This window comes from Carlito syrichta, unplaced genomic scaffold (genome assembly GCF_000164805.1).
Source record: "Carlito syrichta isolate Samal-C Ts95f unplaced genomic scaffold, Tarsius_syrichta-2.0.1 Scaffold312719, whole genome shotgun sequence".
NCBI lineage: Eukaryota > Metazoa > Chordata > Mammalia > Primates > Tarsiidae > Carlito > Carlito syrichta.
In genome coordinates, this window is record NW_007256815.1 from 878,022 (window position 1) to 885,583 (window position 7,562).

The 7,562-nt window shown below is 42.3% G+C and overlaps 1 pseudogene; it reads left to right on the top strand.

The window, feature by feature from the left end:
• The window catches only part of LOC103272529, a 31,188-nt pseudogene that overhangs the window by 22,564 nt on the left and 1,062 nt on the right, over positions 1-7,562 (top strand).

The following is a 7,562-nucleotide window of genomic DNA, read 5'->3' on the forward strand; positions in this document are numbered from 1 at the left end:
TAAAAATTAAAAAAAAGGTGGGAAGTGGGTTCTCAGGTCTGTTCAATGCATCATCTTCTCTGGAAGCTCTCTGAAGGAGTTTAAGCAGAGAAGTGACATTATCTAGTTGCTTTTCAGAAAGATTGGGGGCTACTGTGAATATGATCATGGCCTTGACTTGAGGCAAGGGTGTAGATTTGAGAGGTGTTTAGAAGCTAGGACCTGAAATGCCCAGGGGTCATTATAGCAGTTGGGGTAGAGAGGAAGATTTTGACTTTGGTACTAGAGTCCTCCTAGAACTGAGAAGCTATGAGTAACAGTGAAAAACTGGCCAGAGGGGATTGAAGAGTAGGAGGAAGGAGTTGCACAGGTCCCTCAGGTTTAGAAGTTGCAGTGATGAGGAAGGAGGTATGGATAATGGAGTGAAGTGGGTCTGGAGGGTGAAGGACCCTCAGTGAGAAGAGGGACTCTTCAGTAGTGAAGAGATGGGAGTTGAGAAGTCAGGAGTGGTACTTGTATTTTGGGCATTCTGAAAAGTCTCCAATGTGTCCTACAAGCTTGAGACAAAGTAGACATTCAGGAGACATTTTCAGAATGTTATGGTTCCAGAATAGGCCAAGCCATCCTACTGCCTGGGAAGTAGTATCTAGACCCTGACGGGGAAGGGGCCACTTTGGGAACCTGCAGGGCTGGGATCTCCCACCCTCCCACTACCCGAGTCCAGGTTCTCCCTGCCCGTACCATCATCATAGTCCTTACTGGCCTTCCTGCCTCAACTGAAACTTTTACTCTTCCATGTTTATCACTACCTCCAAAATACAGTTGAGGCTTCTGAGCTTTCCACCTATGGCAATCCACACATGACCTCGACGTCCCTCCTCAACCACTTACAAGTCTCCCATGTATCCTCTTGTTCTTCCACCTGGTTCCCTAAATGTGCCTTCGTGCTCCCTAGGCCTTTAGTTTTTGTTTTTGTTTGTGAGTCAGAGTCTCACTCTGTCACCCAGGATGGAGTGCAGTGGCATGCTCACGGCCACTGCAGCCTCGACTTGCTGGGCTCAGGTGATCCTTCCACCTCAGCCTTCCAGGTAGCTAGAAACACAAGCGCACGCTACCATGCCCAGCTTATTTTTTGATTTTTTTGTGGAGACAAGGTCTCAGCAAGTTGCCCAGGTTGGTCTGGAACCCTTGAGCTCAGGCAGTCCTCTTGCCTTGGCCTCCCAAACTGCTGGGATTACAGGCTTGAGCCACCACATCCGGTCTAGGCCTTTAGTTTTGCTGCCCACTATTCCTGAAGTGCCTCCCACTGATGGTTGATGCCACATCAAAGTCCAGAAGTGTAAGCATTCTCTGTGCCTGATCCCGGACAGTTAGTGCTCAAATATTTCTAACCATCATCAATCCGATGAATTATAGAACAGTTCTTAATTGTGCAGGCTAATCTTCAAGGAATGTTTATGCTTCATAAGCCTTGCTTGCTACCATACTGAATTAAGGTAGAACTTGTGTTTAGTAACCGAGAATGCTGGGATCACTCCATGTAAGATCACTCCATGTAAAGGTCATTCATTCCTTCTGCTGTTGATGCCTGTGGGGTGCCAGCCCTGGAATAGGTGCTGGGTTGGGTGTTAAAACTCGCAAATCACAGTCCCTATTCTGAAGGTGCTTCAATCCAGAGATGCTGAACTGTAATCCTGGTTAGCAAGAGGCAGTGGCACAGGGCACCTGAGTTAGGGTCCAGAGCCGGCCCCTCACTGCTCCCGGCCACAGCATCCTCGACCTGCTGGGCTCCGCTGATCCTTCCGCCTCAGCCTTCCGAGTAGCTGGAACTACAGGCACGCTCTACCACACCTGGCTAATTTTTTGATTTATTGTAGAGATGAGGTCTCACCAAGTTGCCCAGGCGGGTCTTGAACCCACGGGCTCAGGCAATCCACTCACCTCAGCTTCCCAAAGCGTGGGATTACAGGCTGAGTTAGACTATTTTAAAATGTACAATTTAGGCCAGGCACAATGGTTCATACCTATAATCCCACCACTTTGAGAAGCCAAGAGTTTGAGACCAGCCTGGGCAACAGAGCAAAACCCTATCTCTACAAAATAAAAAATAATAGTAAAAATGTTTTAAAAATTGAAAAAATTTTAAACTAAAAAATCTTTTTAGTCATAATGGAATAATACTAGAACTACACACGAAAACTGGAAAATTCACAAATATGTGGAAATTAAATAACATTCTTAAGTAACCCATGAGTCAAAGAATAAATCACATGGAAACTAGAAAACAGCTTGAAACAAATGAAAATACAGCATACCAAAGCTTACAGAATGCAGCAAAAGCAGTAGTTAGAGTGAAATTTATAGCTGCAAGCACAATTTAAAAATATGAACTACTTTGGAAATCTTCACAAAGAAAAACAAAAAATAATTTAAAAGAAATCTCAAATCAATAACTATATGCCTTAAGGAACTAGAAAAAAAGCAAACACAAAGCTAGCAAAAATAAGAAATATTCAAGATTAGAGTGGAGATAAATGAAACAGAGAACAGAAAAATACAGAAAGGCAATGAAACTAAACACTGGTTACTCGCCAAGATTAACAAAACTGATAAACCTTTAGCTGGATGAACCAAGAAAAAAGAGAGGATTCAAATTACTAGAATTAGAAATGACAGAAGGCTTACTACTACCAACTTTATAGAAATAAAAAGTTTTATAAAAGACTACTATGAACAACTGTATGCCAACAAATTAGATAACCTAGATAAAATGGACAGACCAATCTGTAAAAACTGACTCATAAAGAGATAAACTAGGGCCAGGCTCAGTGGCTCAACTTGTAATCCCAGTACTTTGGGAAGCTGAGGCGAGAGGACTGCCTGAGCCTGCAGGTTGGAGACCAGTCTGGGCAACTTGGCGAGGCCTCGGCTGTACAATAATAAAAAAAAAAAATTAGCTGGGCATGGTAGTGCATGCCTGTAGTTCCAGCTACTTTGAAGGTAGAGGCAGAAAGATCTCCGGAGCCCAGCAGGTCGAAGCTGGGATGGCCGATGAGTGTGCCACTGCACTTCAGCCTGGGTAAGAGTGAGACTCCAACTCAAAAAAAAAAAGAGAGAAACTAATATACCTGTAACAAGTAAGAAAATTGAATCAGTAATCAAAAACCTCCCAAAACAGAAAAACCCAGGACCAGATGACTTCACTTGTGAATTCTACCAAACAAAGAAGAATTAACAAAATTCTTCTAAAAACTTTTCCCAAAAATTGACAGAGGGAAGAAATACTTACTACCTCATTCTATGATGCCATCATTACCAAAGTCAGACAAAGTTAGCACAGGAAAACTGTAGACCATTATCACTTATGAATATGGATATAAAAATCCTCAATGAAATATAGGAAAATGAATTCAGCAGCAGATGAAGGGGATTATACACCATGACTAAGTGAGATTTATCCCAGAAATGCAACGATGCTTCAACATTCAAAAATTAATGTAGCCGGGCTCGGTGGCTCAGCCTGTAATCCTAGCACTTTGGGAGGACGAGGTGAGTGGATTGCCTGAGCCCGCGGGTTCAAGACTCGCCTGGGCAACTTGACGAGACCTCATCTCTACAACAAATCAAAAATTAGCCGGGCGTGGTAGCGCGCGCCTGTAGTTCCACAGCTACTTGGAAGGCTGAGGCGGAAAGATCACCGGAGCCCAGCAGGTCGAGGCAGCGGTGGCCGGGAGCAGCCACTGCACTCCAGTCTGGGTGACAGAGTGAGACTCCAACTCAAAAACAAACAAACAAACAAAAAATTAATGCAATATACTATATTAATAAAGGGGGGAACCACATAATTATTGCAACTGATACCAAAAAAACTGACAAATCAGTACCTTAGCATGAAAAAATAAACTAAAAATAGAAGAAAGCTTCAATAAAGGCCATTTATGAAAAACCCACAGCTAATATCATACTAAACAGTGAAAGACTGAAAGATCAACAACAAGACAAAGATATCCACTGTTGCTACTTCTAGTGAGCATAGTACTAGAAACTCTAGCCAGAGCCTATTAGGCAAGAAAAGAAAATCAAACACATCCAGATTAGAAAGTAAGAAGATTATCTCTGTTCACAGATAACAAGATCTTATATGTAGAAAACCCTAAAGACTCCACACACAAAAAAATCTGTCAGTTAATAAACAAATTCAGCAATGTTACAGGATACAAAATCAACACACACGAAAATCAGTTGCATTTCTAGATACTAACAATGAACAATCCAAAAAGGAAATATACACATTTTAAAAATAATTTCTAATATCCTTCAGATTGCTATTCTATTTTATCCTCCTGTTTATTATATTGTTGACATCCAATCATGAAAAACTATTTCCTGGAATATTTTGTAATTTTTGTGTGAACTCATCTTTCATAGAAATTGCTTTTTCTATGAAAATCTCTTGTGGCCTAAATTGTGAAAGCTATCCCTAGCCGGGCTCGGTGGCTCAGCCTGTAATCCCGCGCCTTTGGGAGGCTGAGGTGAGCAGATTGCCTGAGCCCGCGGGTTCGAGACCCGCCTGGGCAGCGAGACCTCATCTCTACAATAAATCAAAAAATCAGCCGGGCGTGGTAGCGCGCACCTGTAATTCCGGCTACTTGGAAGGCTGAGGCGGAAGGATCGCCGGAGCCCAGCAGGTCGAGGCTGCGGTGGCCGGGAGCGGCCACTGCACTCCAGTCTGGGTGACAGAGTGAGACTCCAACTCAAAAAAATAAAAAATAAAAAAAATAAAAAAAAATAAAAAAAAAAAAAAGCTATCCCTAAGAGTAGTTTTACATTTGCTTTTGCCAGACACTCAAGGAATATTACTAATCTAGGACCATTTTTGTTCATGCTAATTTCTTGACTTTGGGTTTCTAATCACATGGCAGAAATTTCAAACATACACCCAAATAAAGCCCAGACCCAGAGTTTCTCAGAGGAGATTTATCTATCCCTGCCCACTTAAAGTCAGAGACTGGCTGGGTGCAGTGGCTCATGCCTATAATCCCAGCACTTGGGAGGCCAAGGTGAGAGGAACACCTGGGGTTAAAGACCAGCCTAGGCAACTTGGTGAGACCTCATCTCTACAATAAATCAAAAAATTAGTCAGGCATGGTGGCACATGCCTGTAGTCCCAGCTACTTGGAAGAATGAAGAAGGACCACCTGAGCCCAGCAGGTCGAGGCATATGCACTCCAGCCTAGGCGACAGAATGAGAATCCAACTCAAAAAAATAAAAAAGGGCTGGGCTCAGTGGCTCAGCCTGTAATCCCAGCACTTTGGGAGGCCGAGGTGAGTGGATTGCCTGAGCCCGCGGGTTTAAGACCCGCCTGGGCAACTTGACAAGACCTCATCTCTACAACAAATCAAAAATTAGCCGGGCGTGGTAGCACGCGCCTGTACTGCTTGGAAGGCTGAGGCGGAAGGATCGCCGGAGTCCAGCAGGTCAAGGCTGCGGTGGCAGGGAGCAGTCATTGCACTCCAGTCTGGGTGACAGAGTGAGACCCCAACACACACAAAAAAGTCAGAGACTGAAAAATCTGTCACCACTCCATGGCAGTAGACATAATTTTTCTTTTCCCTTGTTTTAATAAAGGTCCTTTGAAAGTCCCAGTTTTATTCTGGGGTCAGGGTCCCAATTCCCACTCCTCACCCGAAGTTTTTCTCCTGTCCTCAACTACCATTTTGATTTTACAGTTTACTCTTCATTTTTTGCACCTAGAGATTTTCTTCTCTAAGAGTTCGTTATAGTTTACATGTGTAACGGAAGAATTTACAAGTTATCCTGGCCAGCTATCTTCATAGACCTGAGTCTCCTCCCTTTTTTCTTGAAACCATTTCTTCTCTCTCTGCTTCTGAAAGACCATATACTTATTGGTTTTATTCCTAACATTATGGAATGCTGTGAGGATTAAGTGACACAAAGGAAATCAAATGCTTAGTACAGGACTAGCATTCAATAACTAGTAGTCAGCAACCTAACTGACCCCAAGGAAACTCTCTTCATAAAACATTCGAAGGGAATCTTAATGTTCTAGAGTATAAAATCAAGGAAACAGTGGTTTAAAGATTACACTCTCTCCAGTTTTATCTCTCCCACCCTCCTAATAATTTAAGACCTCAAAGAGAAAAATGATAAAGTGGTACTCTTACTTAAAAAATAAGTCCCTACAGCAAAGGCAACATAGTGAGAACTCACCTCTACAAAAAAAAATCAAAAAATGAGCTGGGCATGGTGGCACATACCTGTAGTCCCAGTCACTCAGAAGGCTAAGGCAGAAAGATTGCCTGAGCCCAGACAGTTGAGCTGCAGTGAGTGGTGATTGTACCACTGTAATCTAGCATGGATAACAACTTAAAAAAAAAAAAAGCAAGTCCCTAGAAGGTCTTGATCTGACTGATTTAACAGAACACACTGATCAACTTAACAGTATGAACAATCTATTACATAAACAATATTAAAAATAAAGTTGAGGCAACCCCATTGGGTCCCCTCCCACTCTGGGAGCTTTTTTATCTTCTCAATAAATCCTTTCACACCTTCAAATAAATAAATAAAAATAAGGTTACGCACTTAACATAAAGAAGCAACTATTCAGTCAAATAACTTTAAATACAAATAAAATTTAAAATTTATTTCAAGCTGAGTATGGTGGCTCACAACTGTAATCTCAGCACTTTGGGAGGCCAAAGCAGAAGGATCCCTTGAGGCCAGGAGTTCAAGATCAGCATGGGCAACATAGCAAGACTCCATCACTATCTTTAAAAAAAAATTAAAAAATAGGCCACGCACAGTGGCTCACGCCTATAATCCCAGCACTTTGGGAGGCTGCAGTAAGAGGATTGCCTGAGCCCACCATTTCAAGAACAGCCTGGGCAACTTAGTGAGACCTCATCTCTACAATAAATAAAAAAATTAGCCGGGAGTGGTGGCGCATGCCTGTAGTTCCAGCTACTTGGAAGACTGAGGCAGAAGGATCACCTGAGCCCAGCAGGGGCACTGCAGCAGGCTGAGGCTGTAGTGGCTGTGAGCGTGCCACTACACTCCAGCCTGGGCGACAGAGTGAGACTCCAACTCAAATAAAATAAGAAAATAAAAAATAAATAAAAAGTTTGTTTCAATGTCTCTAAAAGTCAACAATTTTTAACAAAACAATTGAAATAAAAGATATCAGAATAAATTGCACAAAGTAAGAGTAAACAGTGTCCAAAATCTTCTCTTTCATACATATAATGTAAGGACTCAATTGCAATGTAAAAAAAATGTACAGCCAGGCACAGTGACTCATGTCTATAATCCCAGCACTTTGAGAGCCCGATGCAGGAGGATCACTTGAGCCTAGGATCTCGAGACCAGCCTAGCCATAGAAAGACTATATCTGTATTTCTTCATGTGTTTGTTGGCTTCTCGAATGTCTTGTAGATCCAGGATGTTAAGCCTTTGGAACTAGAGTCTATAATACTGAGTGACCTCACACAGAAACAAAGATCAGAATATCACATGTTCTCACTCATATAATGGACCTTGAACATCCAATGTAATACTATAA